The 18,251-nt window shown below is 40.7% G+C and overlaps 1 protein-coding gene across 1 annotated transcript in view; it reads right to left on the bottom strand.

Moving 5' to 3' along the window:
* Window positions 1-18,043, bottom strand: part of Stag1 (STAG1 cohesin complex component) — a 322,421-nt gene extending 304,378 nt beyond the window's left edge. Inside the window, exon 1 of the mRNA XM_059268454.1 lies at window positions 17,760-18,043. The gene's annotated coding sequence lies outside the window, so the exon portion shown is untranslated. The remainder of the gene's footprint in view (window positions 1-17,759) is intronic.
* Between the last annotated feature and the right edge of the window lie 208 nt (window positions 18,044-18,251).

Genomic DNA, 18,251 nt, shown 5'->3' with positions numbered 1-18,251 from the left:
TGGTAGTGGGTTTTGAGTTCTTTTTTCTCAAGCTTCACTCAGTGTGACGGTCAGTGGACTTCCTGTTGCCTCCAAGATGTAGTACCACTCTAAGCTCCAGCACCACATCTGTCTGCATGCCACCATGCTTCCTGCCATGATTATAATGGACTGAACCTCTGAAACTATAAGCGAGCCACCCTAATTAAATATTTTCTTTATAAGAGTTGCCATGGTCGCCGGGCGGTGGTGGCGCACGCCTATAATCCCAGCACTCGGGAGGCAGAGCCAGGCGGATCTCTGTGAGTTCGAGGCCAGCCTGGGCTACCAAGTGAGTTCCAGGAAAGGCACAAAGCTACACAGAGAAACCCTGTCTCGAAAAACCAAAAAAAAAAAAAAACGAAACCAAAAAAAAAAGAGTTACCATGGTCATGGTGCCTTTTCAGCGCAATAAAAACCCTAATCAAGACACCTATCTCAAAAAGAAAAAAAAAAAAAAATACTGTAACATAGATCATCTTCAAACATGTTAAATGAAAGAGGCTGAATATTATATGATCTCAATTATTATGGAAAAGGCCAAGCAAGTATCTAGGAATAGACTAGTATTTGCTTGAAAGTAGCAGCAAAAATTAGAAGTGACTACAAATGAGCCCAGATTTTTCTTTTTGGGATAATGAAAATGTTCTATTCTAAAATTATAACTAAGAATCACTGAATTGTAAACTTAAAGCCAAACAATTATACACTATATGAGGTATACCTCGATTTCTATAAAAGAAAGACAAGAGGTAGGAAAGAACAGGACTACTGTCTATTTCCAAAGCAAAGATATACTAGAAGTATTGGGAACAATTTACCTCTCTCAACTCTACAAGAATAAATTGAATTCATGTGAAGCAGTACATATGCCACACAATTAAGGCTCTTTTAAAATTGAACTTAACACTGAAAAGTAAAATTGTGAGGAATCAAACATAAAAGGATAAATGATCTCTAGAATTAATTAAGTAAACATACAAAATCCCCCCCCCCCCAAAAAAAAGGTGGCATGAGAAGCAGGACCCAGATCTTGTTTGTGACTATTTGAAGCTAAAACCAAATTAAATGAATGATGAGGAATGTTTAAATAAATTTAGCACGTTAACTCCCACACTGCCCCTGGAGAATGCCCTGACCCAAATCTGCTACTGTGAAGATAGATTTGCCAATGTACTAAGGGTATAATAATTCTGACAACTGAAATGATCCAACTTACTTTGAGTTCTTTCCAGGCTTACCAATCAATCTTCAGATTATAATCTACTTTTGATATAGCTAGGTCTCCCTAACAAAAAAATGCATTTACTGGTCACCACAAAGAGTCCATTTTTAAGTTAATTTCTTAACGTCAATCAGTGAGTTGACACCCTGGTATACAACCCTGACTTTAGTCATCTAAAACTTACATGTCTAGGTGTAAATCATAATTTAATTTCTATGCTTCTCAATTCTGCGAGACAGAATTCTGGCATATAGTTCATCAGTGTTCATCATATTAAGAACTGACAGTCTTCCCTAGAGACACTCTTCTGCCTTACTGCATTCCTCTAAAAGCTTCCTGTTTTACTAACTGAATAAATGCTGAGAAATCTGCATGCACACACAGATGTGCTCCTAAAAGAAAAGAGTCTATATTAATGCTTCACAGTTTACAGAACAGCTTTATTAGCTAGTTCATCTACTAACCAACATCCTTGAATGAAGAGGACAGTCTCAATACAAGTGACACAGTGAGGTCAAAGTGACATTTACAAAAGGACATGCTGCTAATAAAAATATTCATCTGATTACAATCCAGGTCACTGGAACCAAATCCATTCATTCTTTCCTTAGGCAAAGCAAGTATCTATGATAGGTCAAATGACTAGGGCCAAGTAAGTTTAGGTTTCCTCCACCAGGTAAGTCAATGATATTTTCTTCAATCCTAAGAGCAGTCTCAAAAAACCCCTCTAATAAATAATAAACCATATAGAAAAGTAATCAATATAGACAGAAATGCTCAAAAGTTTGGAAATAGGGGAAACAACACTTATAAAAAATACTAGCAGAAGCACTGAGAAAACCAAATTTTGATTTAACTGCCTAACATGCATGAGCTTCAAGATTCAACCCAGCATTTTTTAAAGGCTAATAACCCTTTTATTTATTTTTTTAGTTTATGTGTATGTGTGAGTATATGACACATGTATATGGATGTGTCAGAGAAGCCAGAGCTCTAGAGATGGTATTACAGGTTGTGAGTTGCCTGATATGAGTGCGGAGACCTCCAGTTATGAGGAAGAGCAGCAGGTAGTTTGATTCTTCACCCATAAAAAGTAAAAACTTACAGGGCTCTACTGTGTAAAAGTAAAAGCCTATTAAATATCTGTGTTCAAAGATAAACATTTAAAAAGATCAACATATGTAAATGTCGAAACAGGACTTCTATAGGAAAGAATGATTTCTTATTTTAGAAAATGGAATGTTCCTACCTGACAATTCAAATTCCTTTTTTTTAAAAAAGATATTTTATATGTGCAATGAGTGTTTTGCCTGTATGTAAGTGCACCACATGCTTGCCTGGTCAGAAGAGTACATCAGATCTTCTGGAAATGGTAGTTACAAATGGTTGTAAACCATGTGTATACTAGGAACCAAACCCAGGTCCTCTTCAAGGAGCAACAAGTGCTCCTAACCACTAAGCTATCTCTCCAGCCTCTCAAATTTCCTTTCTTAAGTGAACTAGAAAAGTATCAAAAGGAGATTGTCGAATGTTTTCAAAGTATTATAAATGTAAATGTTACTCAGTATTTATATATAAACTTAAGTGTCCAAATTTCTTAATATCTTTACCAAAAAATATTTTTAAAACTTTTTTTTTAGCAGAGTATATGAAAAAGAGAGACAAGAGAGGGGAGGATGTGTATGTCTAGGAACACATGGACATTCATGTGTCAGTGTGTACAGTGAAGTCAGAGGACAATTTTTAGCAGTTCTCTCCTTCCACTATGGGATCTGGGAATCAAACTCAGGCCATCAGGCTTATGCTCTTAATTGCTAAGATATCGCATTGTCCATCCTACCCCCCAGTCAAACTTAATAAAAATAGCCATCATGCACATTTCTTTTACATTTATTTATTTGAGTGGGACACATATGTGCACATGTGATGTGAGAGGACAATATCCAGGAGCCAGTGCTCTCCTTCTACCACCTGGGTCACAGGGATCTAACTCAGGTCCTGGGGCTTGGCAGCAAGTGCCTTTACCCACTGAGCCATCTTGCAGTCTCTACACATCAATATTATCACCTTTTTTTCTGTCTGGTTTTATGAAATACCAAATGAGTTATGTGCATGTTGGTCCTATGCATATTAAATGTAACTATCTTTAAAATGGCTTTTAAAATATTATTCTAGAATTTGGCACTGAAAAGTTAACTATGTATAGAAAACTAAAAATTGAAATTAACAGGTCAAATATTGATTATTGCTAGTAGTAATTCCAATTCCATGACTTTTTGAAAAGTCGTATTAAAGTGACTATAGGATTATGAGGAAAGTCAAAAGTAGAAGAGCTGTATATTTAGTTAGAGATACATACAAAAGAGCATCCTATTTAAGATGCTAAGCAGTGCAAAGACAGAGAAAAATGACAAAATATAAAAAAATAGATGAAAGATCTAAAAGCACTGAGTGGCTGATGTGACCAATTGTAGACTGCAAAGGTTTATTTATTTTTTCTTCTTACCTATTAATAACAACTCACATTCAATAAAGTAAGATCAGAACAGGACTGAGAGATGGCTCAGTGGCCACGTAAGCCTGAGAACGTGAGTTCAGATTCCCAGAAACCATGTAAAAATGTTATATGGTAGCACATGTCTACAAACCTTACATGCCTACAGTTAAATTGGAAGCAGAGAGATAAGAAACCCCTCCCCTCTTCCATACTCAAGGGCCACCAACCTGGAGTACATGGTGCAACAGCAAACAGGAGTCTCTACCTCAAGCAAAATAGAAGGTAAGAACCTAGGGTTGTCCTAACCTCCACACAAGCACCATAGATAATGCACACCCTCATACACAAACACACACAAATAAATAACTGTCTAGAAGTCAGAACTCTCCATTCTAATTCTTCCTCGCAGTATGTCATTATAGAATAGCACTACCATTCACTTAACTATTAGTCAGAAACGCTTGTGATGACTTAATCTCAAGGGTCAATCCACTCAGAATTAAAAGGCACTTCATTTATAAAGCCGACCTTTAGACCTCTGTCAAGGTGTTTCCAGAGATAACCCTAAAAGGGAAGGACCAGCCTAGAATATGAGTAGTACTATCCCTTAAGTGTGTGTGTGTGGGGGGGGGGGGGGAGGGTAATTGAAATAAAGCGGGGGAGGCAAAAGCCAAGATATACAAGCATTCATTTCCTGCCTGCCCACCTTGCTTCCTGGCTACCATTAAGGTAAAAGACTGTTACCTCATATCCACTCCACCAGAACAGACTATAACCTCTGAAATCATAAGCTTAACTAAATCTTTCTTCCCTTGAATTGTTTTTGTTGTATTCTGTTAATACCTCTCTACTAACACACCAGTCTATCTCCAAAACTCTTACGAAATCAGAACAGTTTTTCACTGTTACTTCTATCATAATCACAACTGTCCATGGCACTTTGTTACCAGAATTCTTTAACAACCTAGCCTTCCCCTTTCCAATTCCATCTCCCTTGCATACTCCACTATTCACAAAGGAGTAAAACAAGGATTCTCAACCTTGGCACTACTGACATTTTGGACAATCAACTCTTTGTTACAGGAAGCTATTCCAGCTATTAAAAAAAAACTTGTAGTAGCACTGGGCAGCAGTGGTGCACATCTTTTAATCCCAGCACTCAGGAGGCAAAGCCAGGCGGATCTCTCGAAGTTCAAGGCCAGCCTGGTCTACAGAGCAAGATCCAGGACAGGCAACAAAACTACACAGAGAAACCCTGTCTCAGAAAAAAAACAAAACAAAACAAAACAAACAAAAAAAACCCAAACTTTAGTAGCATCTCTGGTCTATACCCTGTGATGTCAGTAACACACACCATCACACCAAGTTTTAAGAACCAAAATTATCTGCAGACATTGCTAATTGTGCCCTGGAAAGCAAAATCACCTCACCGCAACCCCCAGTTCAAATTAAGTGAGCTAGAATTATTTGTCTTGTTTTCGTTTGTATGAGTTTGCTATTATTGTCTGTGTTAGTACTAGGGATCAAACCTAGGGTCCCAAGAACGCTAAGCAAATATGTACTTTCAGACCCTAGAAATATTTTAATATTCCTCTGTGTGAAATTCACCCACAGCTTTTTTTTTATTTTACTTAGCATAAAATGTATACTCAAAGTTCTAACTATTCCAAATACACCTTACAGAATCCAGATTCAGTCAACCACTCCAATTTCATGGGAAGCCACTACATTGTTTCTGCATATTCTCCCTACAGTACCTACAGGCTTCTCCTAATCCCTGGCATACCACAAATTGTTTTTGCTACGGATTTTGGTCTTGGGTTTTCCTGTGCCTCTACTCTTCTTGTTTAGATTCTGTGAATGTTTCCACTTAACTTCTCATTCTCGCGGATAACTTTCCTTATTATCATTACAATACCTCACTTATTCCCCAGGAGGAATCACAATATATGATTTGTCAGCCTGATTTTCCAGTATATAGCTGAAATTAAATGAACAGATCTATATATAACGTGGAGAATCTTAAGTGATAGCTGAATTGACATCAGTGACAATCTCAGCATCACCACCATCTCATTCCCACCTAGATTTATCATTTCTCTCTTGAAAAACAGAGGGAAGGAAAGAAAAAAAGGAGGAGCTAATAAAGCCTCCATCTGTAAAGGAATTTTCTGAAAGGTGATATACAAACTAAATAACATCTACTCAATCTAAGTCACTTGACACTATAGTCTATAAATAATGGCTATGTGTTTAAAGGCCCAAGCACTATAAATGCCTAGATATTTGGAAAGGATGTTCTTGCTCTTTTTAAAATCTATTACCAGCTTGGCCTGAATGTGGCTAAAATGGAACTCTAGGGTTAGGGAAATGGCTCAATGGCCACAGCACTTGCCATGCAAGCACAAGTTACTAGAAGTTCACACCCCTAGAATCCATGTAACTATCCCGCAGGTGTGGTAGCCATTTGTAATTCCAACATTCAGGAAGCAGGAATAGTGGATTCCAAGGCCAAGTTAACTAACTAGACTAGCTGGAATTGGCAAATTCCAGGTTCAGCAAGAGACCCTGCCTCAATAAAGTAGAGAAAAACTAGGACACACTTATCTGCTAGGCATGGTGGCACACACCTTTAATCCCAACACTCAGGAGGCAGAGACAGGTGGGTGGATCTCTCTGAGTTTGAGGCCAGCCTGGACTATTGAGCGAGTTCCAGGACAGCCAGGGCTACACAGAGAAACCCAATCTCAAAAACAAAACAACACTTGTCAACATTGGGCCTCCAAACATACATGCATGCACACACACTCACACCTGTGCACACACATGCAAACACACATATACACATATATACCATCACCCAGACATATACACATAAGTGTGCTATTAACTATATTATTTTGGATTTTTTACACTGTGGTTAGTAGGTATCATATTTGACAGCACACTCACAAAATCAGGGCCTTGGTTCAAATGCCTAATGAGATGATACTTATCTTATTCTTCACTCATTTTATAAAGTGCTTAGAAAAAAGTGCTCTAAATACAAAGTGCTTAATTCTAATAACCTTGATAAGTAACAGAAAATTTAGGTTTCCGTTTTAGTGAACAGCTAAATAAAGCCAGTAGAGAAAGCAAATTTTATAACCATATCTAATATGAAAAACAATTAAAAGAATAATTTTTTTGTTTCCTATCTAGTCTAGGAGCAAGTTGTATAATTCTTTGTGACTGATACCATAATCACAAGAGAAATTAAATATAACTTTCAATATATTACAAAAACAAACTTGTACTACTGAATAAGCTTGTGTGACATCATGAGCATTAAGATTGAGACATGGATCTAACAGTTAGCCTAACAATCTATTTTTTTTCCCAAGACAAGGTTTCAGGTTGATCTCAAACTCCCGGCCTCAAGTGCTCTTTCTGCTCAGCCTTCCAAACTAGGGCTATAAGAATTTGACACCACTCAACTAGCCTACTTGTAAAATACTGATTAAGAAAAATGATGCCTATAATGTAATGTGAAAGTCTTTCTGACTCTTACTGGTGACAAAATAACAGGTATTGTTAATAAAACTGATGTTAATTCAAATTAAAGAATATGCTCAATTTCAGTTCAAAGCTAGTAAAAATAAAAATGTGAGTTTTTTTCCCCAGACCAGTCTACAAGCATCAGTTTGTTTTTGGTGTTGGTGGTGTTATTAGTTGCTTAAGAAGTCGGGCTTCAAAGTGACAAAAAAAAAAAAAAAAAAAAAAGCTGAATCCAAACTTTCTGTTCCCCCTACTAAGGAAAAGTACTTGGCCTATCTACCTCACCTGTGAGACAGAAATAAAGCCTCCATAGAATTGCTGTCATCTACTTTAACACACCTTATCTAGTATCTGAAACTTCCTCAATAAATTACCTATAACCAAGTCTCAATCAAGTATCTCATTGTGCACCCGAAACCCAGAAATCTGAGTTCAATTAATCTGGCTGGGGTACATCTCCAACATGCGGCAAGTGAGGAGTTGCAGAGGACTTAACTCATGGCCTTGTGCGTTCTTAGCATGAGTGCTACCACCCCCTTTCCCAGGTGATTCTAATGTGCAAGCACTGGCTTAGGGACAAAGTTTAAAATCTTTAGTCTGGCACACCAGGCCCTCTCGTCACTGCTTACAGGTTTCTATTTTAGTTCCCTTGGCATTTGGGGTGTCCTTTTTGATTTGTCAGTAATTTTCCCCTCAGGTCTAGGAAGTGAACGCTGTCTTGCACTTTACCATGTCAGGCAGCTCACAATCACCTATTAACTCCAGCTCCAGAGGCTGTGACACCTCTGGCCTTTCTTGGGCACCTGCACTCACCTGTGCACACACAACCAAGTCTTTTTAAATGAAACAATTGTATTTCTCCTATACATTTTTCAGTTATATGAGACCACGAGTTATTCTAAAACAGTTGGGAAATGTAGAGAACAATATCACAATTAGGTCTTTGAAAACTAAAGACATTCAAAAAGTTCCATTATGTAATTCAGAATTTATGATTATTTCAAAGGGATTCAAAAAGTGTGTTATCTTGTCAAAAAAAAAAGCAATTAGAAATAAACTGAGGCCCAAAGTAATGATTCAAAGACAGGGCTAGCCAGGGGAAGAAATGTAGTTATTAATCTTATCTCAAGATAGAAGGAAACTCAATGGTGAGCATTCATGCAAAGGTCCTGTCTTCAATGCCCAAATAAAAAGACAATTAAGTTTTTGCTTTTTGTTTTTAAACCAGATCTCAACTGCACTATTCTGCACCAAACTACCTATATATTTATGAAATATAGTATTTTTATTTTTTATAAAAATATCTTAAATATTAGTAACCTAAAATGAAAACCAGCTAACCACAACTGTTTTCTGCATCCATTTTTACAGGAGGAAAAAACAGCCAGCTATCATATTTGATCTATAAACTTAATCTTAGAGGAAATCTATAGAATGTGTTTTACTCTAGATAGAGTCACTCCTATTCCCTTTATTTGCAGAATTATGCATACAGAGCTAATATTCATAAATAATCTTGAAGAAGTCAAATGTATCAATTGTAAGAATCATTACAATGTAGCTAGAATCATTACAATGTACAATGCACACCTGTGATCCCAGCACCAGGCAGACTGAGGCAGGAGTACTACCACAAATTCAAGGCCAGCTTGGTCTACGAATGAAGTTCTGGGTCAGCCAAAGTTATGAGTAGATAGTCTCAACAGGGAACATGTCAATGTCTTGCCTTGATGCTGTACCTCTCTAAAGAAAAAGGACTCCAATTTCTAAAATGTGTTTAATGATCAGCAGAAAATACTAATTATTGTCTTTATCTTTCCATTAGTTCATCCTCTGATCATCCTCATTAGTTTTACCGATGCCTATCTCCACATGGTGAGCTAACATGATTTGATTTTTCAAATTTTTACTTTTTATCTAGACTATCATTTTATTCAGTTTTTAAGTTCTTTGGATCCACATCCAATACAATACAGTCTAGTGGTTAAAAGCCTTTAACCTCCAAAGCATAGAGGTTTGGTTTTGTTTTGTTCCAGACAAGAGTTTCTCTACTCAGCCCTGACTATCCTGGAACTCACTTTATAGATCCTGCTGGCCTCAAACTCCTGCCTCTGCCTCCTGAGTGCTGGGACTAAAGGTGTGTGCCACCATGTTCACAAAAACGTGTATGGTTTCTATTTTCCTTAATAATCTAAGTTAATGGAATTGTCCAAGTTTATATAACAACAAAGGGATGAAGTTTAAATTTGACACAGTGACTCTAGTACCAGGAACTCTTCAACAGTGGCTTCAAGGCCACATCACATTACAATGCTTCCTTCATCTGTGACCATGAGGTTTTTTTGTTTTTTAGTCAGTGTTGTCCTCTCTACCCCACCTCTATTTGTCAAGAAAGGTTATCGCTATGGATGTAGCCACTTAAATAAACAGTTTATGAGAGGCATTTGCTTCTTTAATTTGGATTATTAGAATAAAACAGGATTGAGTTTCCTTTCTTATAATGTGCATCTCCTCTACTGTCAGGTGCAAACTGGGGGTTCAGAAATCTGAAGCAAATGTTGATTTATCTGGCTACTGCTATAAAGCATTCTTCATCTTCTATCAGCAGCCATCTTGTAACCTTATAAGAAGAGTAAAATCTCAAATGCTTTACTCCTTTTTGACAAACATGAGTATATAATCAACATTTTTTTTTGAGACTGTAGTCTAGGCTGACCTTGAACTTTTGACCCTCCTACCTCTACCTCCCAAATCCTGAGATTACAGGTGTGTATTACCATACCCTGTTTATGTGCTGCTGAGGCTCAATCTCAGGACTTCTTACATGCTAAACAGGTATGCAACGAACAACCTCAGCCCTCAACATTACTATCATTAAAAATTTCCACTTTCATAGTCAGGATAGGCAAAAAATAAAATAAAACTGGAGAAACAGACAATTACATAATCATAGTCAACTATTGTAACATTTTTCTCAGAATCTGATGAAATAAGATCTCCTGCCTCCCAGAAAAAAAGAATCAGCAAAGAAAAGGAAAATTTTGAAAAATGTTATCAAAGCTAGATATGGTTGTGCACACTTGTAATCACAGCACTTGGAAGACAGACACAGGGGGATCAGACCAGCCTTCACTAATACCACCAAAGAAATGAGCCAGGAGGCGGTGGCACACACCTTTAATCCCAGTACTCAGGGAGGAAGAAGCAGGAGGATCTCTGTTGAGTTTGAGGCCAGCCTGGTCTGTATACAGAGTAAGTTCCAAGACAACCAGGGCTATACAGTGAAACCCTGTCTGGAAAAACAAAAAAACAAAAAGAAAGAAAAGAAAAAAAAAAAACAGTATTTTCAAATCACCATTTGATCATTTCTAAAATAAAGCATCCAATACTCATAAAATGCATGTTTTTGTTTTTGTTTTTTTTCCAACTGTGAGAGACACATTAACCAAGAGAAGATCTTAAGAAAGTCAAAAATAGGCCGGGCAGTGGTGTCACACGCCTTTAATCCCAACACTCGGGAGGCAGAGCCAGGCAGATTTCTGTGAGTTCGAGGCCAGCCTGGTCTACAGAGCCAGATCCAGGACAGGCACCAAAACTTCACAGAGAAACCCTGTCTCGGGGAAAAAAAAAAAAAAAAGTCAAAAACTTAAAATTCACATATAATTAAAATCTCTGATCTCAAAGTGAAGCTAAGTTAAAAATCAGGGACAATAAGATATCTAAAGTAATCTCAAATATTAAAAATTAAATATTCTTTTAAGTAAGCCACAGGTAAAAGAAATCAATGCAAATCAGGAAACTATTTTGAACTGAATAACGGTACAATACTAAAATTTATAGACTATAGATAGCAGTGCTTAGAGGAGTATCAATAGCTTTAAATTTTTTTATTAGAAAACAGGCTGAATATGATGGCTGTTGTCTATAATCCTAACACTCAAGACACTAAAACACGAGGATTACCATGAGTTCAAGCCCAGCCTAAGATATACAGTGAGAGTCTACCTCAAAAAAGAAAATGAGCCGGGCGGTGGTGGCGCACGCCTTTAATCCCAGCACTCGGGAGGCAGAGCCAGGTGGATCTCTGTGAGTTCGAGGCCAGCCTGGGCTACCAAGTGAGTTCCAGGAAAGGCGCAAAGCTACACAGAGAAACCCTGTCTCGAAAAACCAAAAAAAAAAAAAAAAAAAAAAAAAGAAAAAAAAAGAAAATGAAAAGTATAAACAAATAAAAGGGAAATCTCTAAAATCTATGGCCTAAGACTTCACATAAAAGCCGGGCAGTGGTGGCATACCCCTTTAATCCCAGCACCCAAGAGGCAGAGGCAGGGGGATCTCTCTGAGTTCGAGGCCAGCCTGGTCTACAAGAGCAAGCTCCAGGACAGCCAGGGCAACACACAGAAACCCTGTCTTAAAGAGAGAGAGAGAGAGAGAGAGAGAGAGAGAGAGAGAGAGACAGAGACAGAGACAGAGACAGAGACAGAGACAGAGAGACACAGAGAGACACAGAGAGAGAAGGAGGAGGAGGAGGAGGAGGAGGAGGAGGAGGAGGAGGAGGAGGAGGAGGAGGAGGAGGAGGAAGGGGGTAAAGAACAGAAATCAACTGCCCTAGCTGTGATCAGACAATAACCAAAAGCTAGAGGAGGAAAGGTGATTTTAGCTTACAAATTACAATCCATTACTGAGGAAAGCCAAAGCAGAAGGAAACCAGATAGTAGCTTGAAGCAGAAACCCAACAAAATAGCTATGCTTACTGGCTTGCTCCCCATAGCTTCTTCAACTTGCTTAGACAACCCTGGACCACCTCATCAGGGATAGCCCCACCCAAGTGGGTTGGGCACTCCCACATCAACCACTAATCCATAAAAGACCCCACAAACATGCCAACAGTCCATCTGTTAGAGGTAATTCCTCAACTGAGGTTCCTTCTTACTAGGTGATAAGTCTGTATCAAGTTGACAAAACCTAAGCAACACACCAATGCAACAGAAGACAATAAAAAATCGTAAAGTTGCTTTGGAAAGATGAACTGAACCACTAGATTGGTCAAGATTAAATGAACTCGCTAATGATGTAAAAAACACACTGATGTTATAAAAAACTAGAGAGAAAATACTACAGATCCCACTGAAGGTAGAAGGAAAACACATGAAACAAACTTATGCTGGCAAAGTAAATGAACAAATTTTAAACTGCAGTTTAACACAAAGCTAACACAAAAATAAAATAGAAAATTTTGAACAACTCTAAAGCTGAATTTGAATTTGCCACAAATCTTTACACAAGTAAGCGTGCTTCTATAATCCACTATTCAGAAGACTGAAACAGGATGATTCCAAGTTTGATATCAGTCTGAGCTATACAGTGAATTAAAGGCCAGCTACAGAATAAGAGCCTGTCTTAAACAAAGAAATTATGTTGCACAAAGAAAATTTCAGATCCAGTGAGTGTTATTAAAAATAAATAAATAATTAGTACCGCAGGCAAAACACCCATGAACATAAAATAAAAATAAATTAAAAACAAAAACAAAAACCCTCACACAATGACTATTATCAATTTAAACTCCAGCCAAAAGTTGTAATGCCAGGAATGGTGACACATGCCTCCAACACTAGCACACAGGAGGCTGAGGCAAGGCAATCATTAGTTTAAGCCAGTTTCAATGACAGAGTTTATAGGCAGCCTGAGCTACATAGTAAGACTCAAAAAAAAAAGTTTTTTAAGAGAATTACTTATTTTAACTTTATGTAAGCATTCTGCTTGTGTGTATTTCAGTCTATCACATGTGCACAATGCCCAGCAAAGGATGGAAGAGGGTGGCATATCCCCTAGAATTGCCACGTGAGTGCTAGGAATTAATTGCTGAGCCAACTCTCCAGCCCCCAAGAAGAGTTTTTTAATGTAATTTCTCCAACTATCTCACCAGCGTATGGCATCATCAAAATTTTTAATGTTTTTCAGTTTGATGGAAGTAAATTGGTTTCTTACAGTTGTACTTTGCACTTTCCTGATTACAATTCAACAAAGGCTACTGAGAGTCTTACCATTTTGTTAGGTTGTAACCAGCATTCTCAATAAAAAGTAGAAATAAAGTGCTCTTCACAAAGGTTAAATATTACTTCATGAAGGATCTGCTATTTCAATTGTATGTATTATATGTATGTTTGTACTAAGTTAAAATGTAAAATGTTTTTTAACTGCTAGCATCTAGCAAGATAAAAGGTATTACTATACGTATTTAATTATAGTAAAACTCCATAGAAACAGTCGGGCAACTCACTGGCTCATCATTTCCACCCACAGCACAAAACAACGTCCTCTATAAAGCAGACAGGGCTTCCCCAGCATTGAACGAGAAAAAAAAGAGGCCCAACTTAGCAGCAGCTGTACATAGTGGCACACCTCTGTAATGCCAGCACTCAGAAAGATTCAGATTGAAATTCCTAGCCCAACCTAGAATAAATAACCAAGTTCCAGGCCAACTTGGGGAAAATCAGCATGATTCCATCTCAAAACAGGAAAAAAAAAAATGTAAATAGGGAAAAGGCCAGTGAGATTGCTCAGCAGGTGAAGATGCTTGCTGCCAGGCCTGATGACCTAAATTCAATGCCCAGGTCCCACATGGTGGAAGGAGCTAAAACTCCAAAGTTGTCCTCTTACTTCCACATGCAGAATGTGGCACACATACGCAATAAATAAAAGTTAAAATTTTATAATAAAAAATCAAACATAAAAGGGAGACAGGGATTTGAGATTTCCTTCAAATACTACTGACTGATAAAGAGAAACATTGAAAAGAGTTCAAAGGCAACCAAGATGGCTCAGCAGATAAAGGAATTTGCGACCAACCCTGATAATCTGAGTTTAATCCCGAAAAACCTGATGGTAGAAGGGAATGGATCCTCACAAGTTCTCTGATCTCTGAATACAGACCACAGCAAGCACACAAGCTCATGCGCACAGGAAGGAAGAAAGGGAGGGAGGAAGTTAGGAAAAAATAGAATCCACGGAAAACCTGAGCGAAGCACTTAAAGGTGATGCTGTACTGTAACCACAAAATGACATAAAACTCAACCTTCCTTCTCTAGAGACAAAACTCTACCTGCTACGATAAGAGTCATCTTATTCTATGGCTTATACAACAGCATTCTTTATCTCTGATTCACAATGAAACCCTGTGCCCCAAAAGGGGTGGGGTGGGCAGGAGGTGCAAGACTCAGCAGATAAAAGAACTTTCTCACAATATTCAAAATCTGAGTTTGATCCCCAGATCCCACATGGTAGAGAGACAACCAAATCTCATAGGTATCCCCTGACCTTCAATATGAGCAACAGCCACACACATATACACACACACACACACACACACACACACACAAACACAAACACACCAAATTAAGAAAATACGGTAGTAGGGCATGGCTATAATCTCAGCACTTGAGTGATAGAGGTAGGAGAATCAGGAGTTGAAGCCCAGCCTGGGCTACAATAGCACTGTGTCTTATTCAAAAATAAATAAAAGTAGGGACAGAGAATGTAGCTATTCTTACTTATACCAGACCATGGGTTCATACCTAGTAGTGCAAAGATAAAATGATAGAGGAGGGGAAAGGGAGGGAGGGGAAGTTACTGCTCTACCTGTGTCCTTTCCTTATGTCCAGATTCTAAAAGAGGAAATGGAAAGATGCTTCTCGCCCCATTAGCAGTAAATAAATGACCATCACACCACCTTTTCCTTGAGAGTGGGAGAGATCTTGTAAATATACCAGGATAGCTCTCCTGTGATTACACTACAAGGGGAAAAAGGCATTTTTGTGTATGTAATTAATGTCTCTATAGTCAACTGAATTCACATAAAAGATTATCTGGGTGGACCTGACCTCATCAGGTTAACTTTTGAAAGAGGTCATAAAATCTACAGAAATTAGAGACAAAAGTTGGAAAGACTGATTCCTGTAGTAGCCATTTTGTGAACTGCTGCTATTAAGAATAGGAGCATATATATATATATATAAAGATTACAGGCTTTGGCCAAAAGCTAACAAGGATGCATTAAATCTCCTATAGTACTGAGATTATTAAGATATACCTGTCTAGAATCAGCAAGGAAAAGAGAGGTTAACTATTTTTTTTTAAGTTTTGGCTAAAAAGGGCTTTTTCAGTTTGTAGAACAGCCATATTACCCCAACTTTAGAAATGAGGATGGTTAAGATTGAAATAGTTAAAAACTAAAACCCAAGCAGGGCGGTGGTGGCGCACGCCTTTAATCCCAGCACTCGGGAGGCAGAGCCAGGCGGATCTCTGTGAGTTCGAGGCCAGCCTGGGCTACCAAGTGAGTTCCAGGAAAAAGGCGCAAAGCTACACAGAGAAACCCTGTCTCGAAAAACCAAAAAAAAAAAAAAAAAAAAAAAAAAAAACTAAAACCCAGATCACAAACCTAGGGGATGTCTCAAGAAACTTCTGTTCAAGGATCTCTCCCCTGCAACATAGCTTTCTTAAGTTTTTAAAAGAGCCCTTTAACATCAGATGTGGCTGTAATCCCAGCATTTGAAAGTCTGGGGCCGAAGAATTGCCATAAATTCAGGGCAATCCTGAGCTACATACCAAGATCCTTTCTGGAAAAAAAGAAAAAAAGAGACATTCAGTAGTTACCTGGCCTGGCACCCACCTGTAATCTCTTAACTCCATAGGCTGAAGAAAAGAATTGCCCTAAATTAAAGGCCACTTTGGACTGCATAGTGAATTCATGGCCAGCCTGGGCTACACATCGAAATCCTATGGGGGAGGGGAAGATGGCCACACCACAGTAATTGTATTAATCTCTTCAAAAAAGACAACACTAGATCTCTACTTGTTTTGTTTCAGTATCTCCTAAGATGTCCATGCCTGTCTCCAGAGTAAGAAGAATTACAGGCAAAGACCACCATACAAAACTCCAAGTACAATTTTAAAATGCAAAGAACAAACTAGCAAAACACCTGTGGGTTTTTATGAGTTTATTTGGGGAAAAAAAAAAGAAAGAAAGAAAGAAAGAAAGAAAGAAAAAATGTGTTACATTTCCCATAATGAAAAACAATGAAATAACATTCCTGATTCTTTCAGTATTTCTTGATCAAATTTTTTGGCCTTGACTTATATATATTATGAGACCATCACTCACCATACAATAAACGAATCGTTTTTATTCTCACTGTTCTGTACATTTTCATAAGAGCTTCACCATCAGAATTTGCCATTTTTATAAAAAAAATACACAGGAAAATCTAAAGGTAAAGTTACAAATTCCATTAAGTTACAAATCATACAACTTTATGCGGATTTAGGTACTTTCACAAACACTACTTTTGCTGAGATGTGAATTACAGTCGTTTCTAAGCACAACCAGGAAATAATAAACACATCCCTCATCTCAACATCAACTTCAACAGCAGAAAATTCACTACCACAAACTGCACTGTTTGGGGTCTATAACGGGGTCCAAAACCATCCCAGGACTTCACTCTCCCAGGGCACGACTGCCTGCAATGTGGAAAGAATCACTAACAATTCGAACGTAGGCAGAAGCGGGTGACGTGACAATCCGAGAACCAGAAAAGGTTGTGGTCCCCACTGCACACAAGCAGCACCCAGTCCAGACCCTTCCAAGTGGGGCTCAGGTCGAACTCCAAACACTCGGGTGTCCCGGCTCTTCACCCCGCCCCCCACCTTCCGAGAGGAGGAAAAACAACTTTTATTGGCCTCATCTCCCGGGGGATTGGGAAACTAGCGGGGCAGAGCTCGGGCCTGGACACGTTTCACCAGGAGGCCCCCCGGCGGGAGCTGAGACGGCGGATAGCGGGAAAACCGGGCTGCGACGCCCCGTCTGCCCAGGTCGTCAGCCCACGGCCCCACCCCAGCAACCAGAGGCCTGGGCCAGCAGTCAAGCTGAGCGACCCCCCAGGACCCTCGGCGGAGGCGAGCTCGTTGTCATGTGACGACGCCGCCGCCGCCGCCGCTCCAACACCGCAGAAACGCAGGGCGGCGGAAGGCGTTCGCGCCAGCCCGCCTCGGCTGGCCCCGGCGCGGGCGAGTCCCGAGAGCCCGGGCGGGGAGGAGGGGGGGAGCGGAGGGCGGGCTTGGCGGCGGGCCCGAGCGCGCCACAAAGGCTTCCGCGCTACCGCCGTGGAGCCCAGACGGGCGGGGGCACCGTTTCCGCGGCCCACGGGAGGGGTGGAGAAGAGCGGAGCGCCCGCCGCGCCCACAGCAGGTCCCGGGCGCTCGGCCGCCCGCAGCCGCCGCGCGGCGCACAGGCCCGCGCGGCCTCCCTCCCCCGCGCGGGGCCCGCGCCGGCCCGCCCGCCCGCCCGCCCGCCCGCTCGCCGCTCGCGCTCTCAGGCTCTCGCCCGGCCTCCATCTTGGATCGGCGCTTCCAGCCCCCGCGCCGCTGCCGCCGCCGCATTCCCCCTCTTTCCCGCCCCCCGCCGCCGCCGCCGCTCGCGCTCACCTCAGCTGCCCATCCGGGCGCTGTCGGCCGTCGACCTAGTTTCCCCCCAAAAGTCTCCGGTGTGTTATTCCCGATGTGGGGGGGTTGTTACGGGGTGGTCGCCGGGGGTTCGGGAGCGGGGGCCGCGCCTTCAACGGAGCTGCAATCCTAACCCGCCATCTGGTGGCATTTTCCACACGCCAATGGCGCCGCTGCAGACTCGGGTCCCGACCGCCCTCTGCTGGCCGCGGGGCTCACTGCCTCGCTGACAGGACGGGCCGGCCCGGAAAGGGGAGGGAGTTGAGGCGCGAGCAGGGGGCCCTCGGACGGGGGCGCGCGCTAACGCGGGCCTCCGGGGGGCGCGCACGCGCACCAGCGGGGCGGGAAACGTGGCCTCTGCGTGGCGGCCCCGCCCCCGCCCCGAGCTCTCGCCGGCCTCCGCCAATGGCGAGCCTCGGACACCTCGGGACGAGGGCGCTGTGGACAGCTCGTGGGCCGCCCGAGGCGAGCGGA

The sequence above is a fragment of the Peromyscus eremicus genome, chromosome 7, assembly GCF_949786415.1.
Source record: "Peromyscus eremicus chromosome 7, PerEre_H2_v1, whole genome shotgun sequence".
Taxonomy (NCBI): domain Eukaryota; kingdom Metazoa; phylum Chordata; class Mammalia; order Rodentia; family Cricetidae; genus Peromyscus; species Peromyscus eremicus.
The sequence above is the reverse complement of the archived record's forward strand: the minus strand, read 5'-3'. Positions and strand labels throughout refer to the sequence as shown.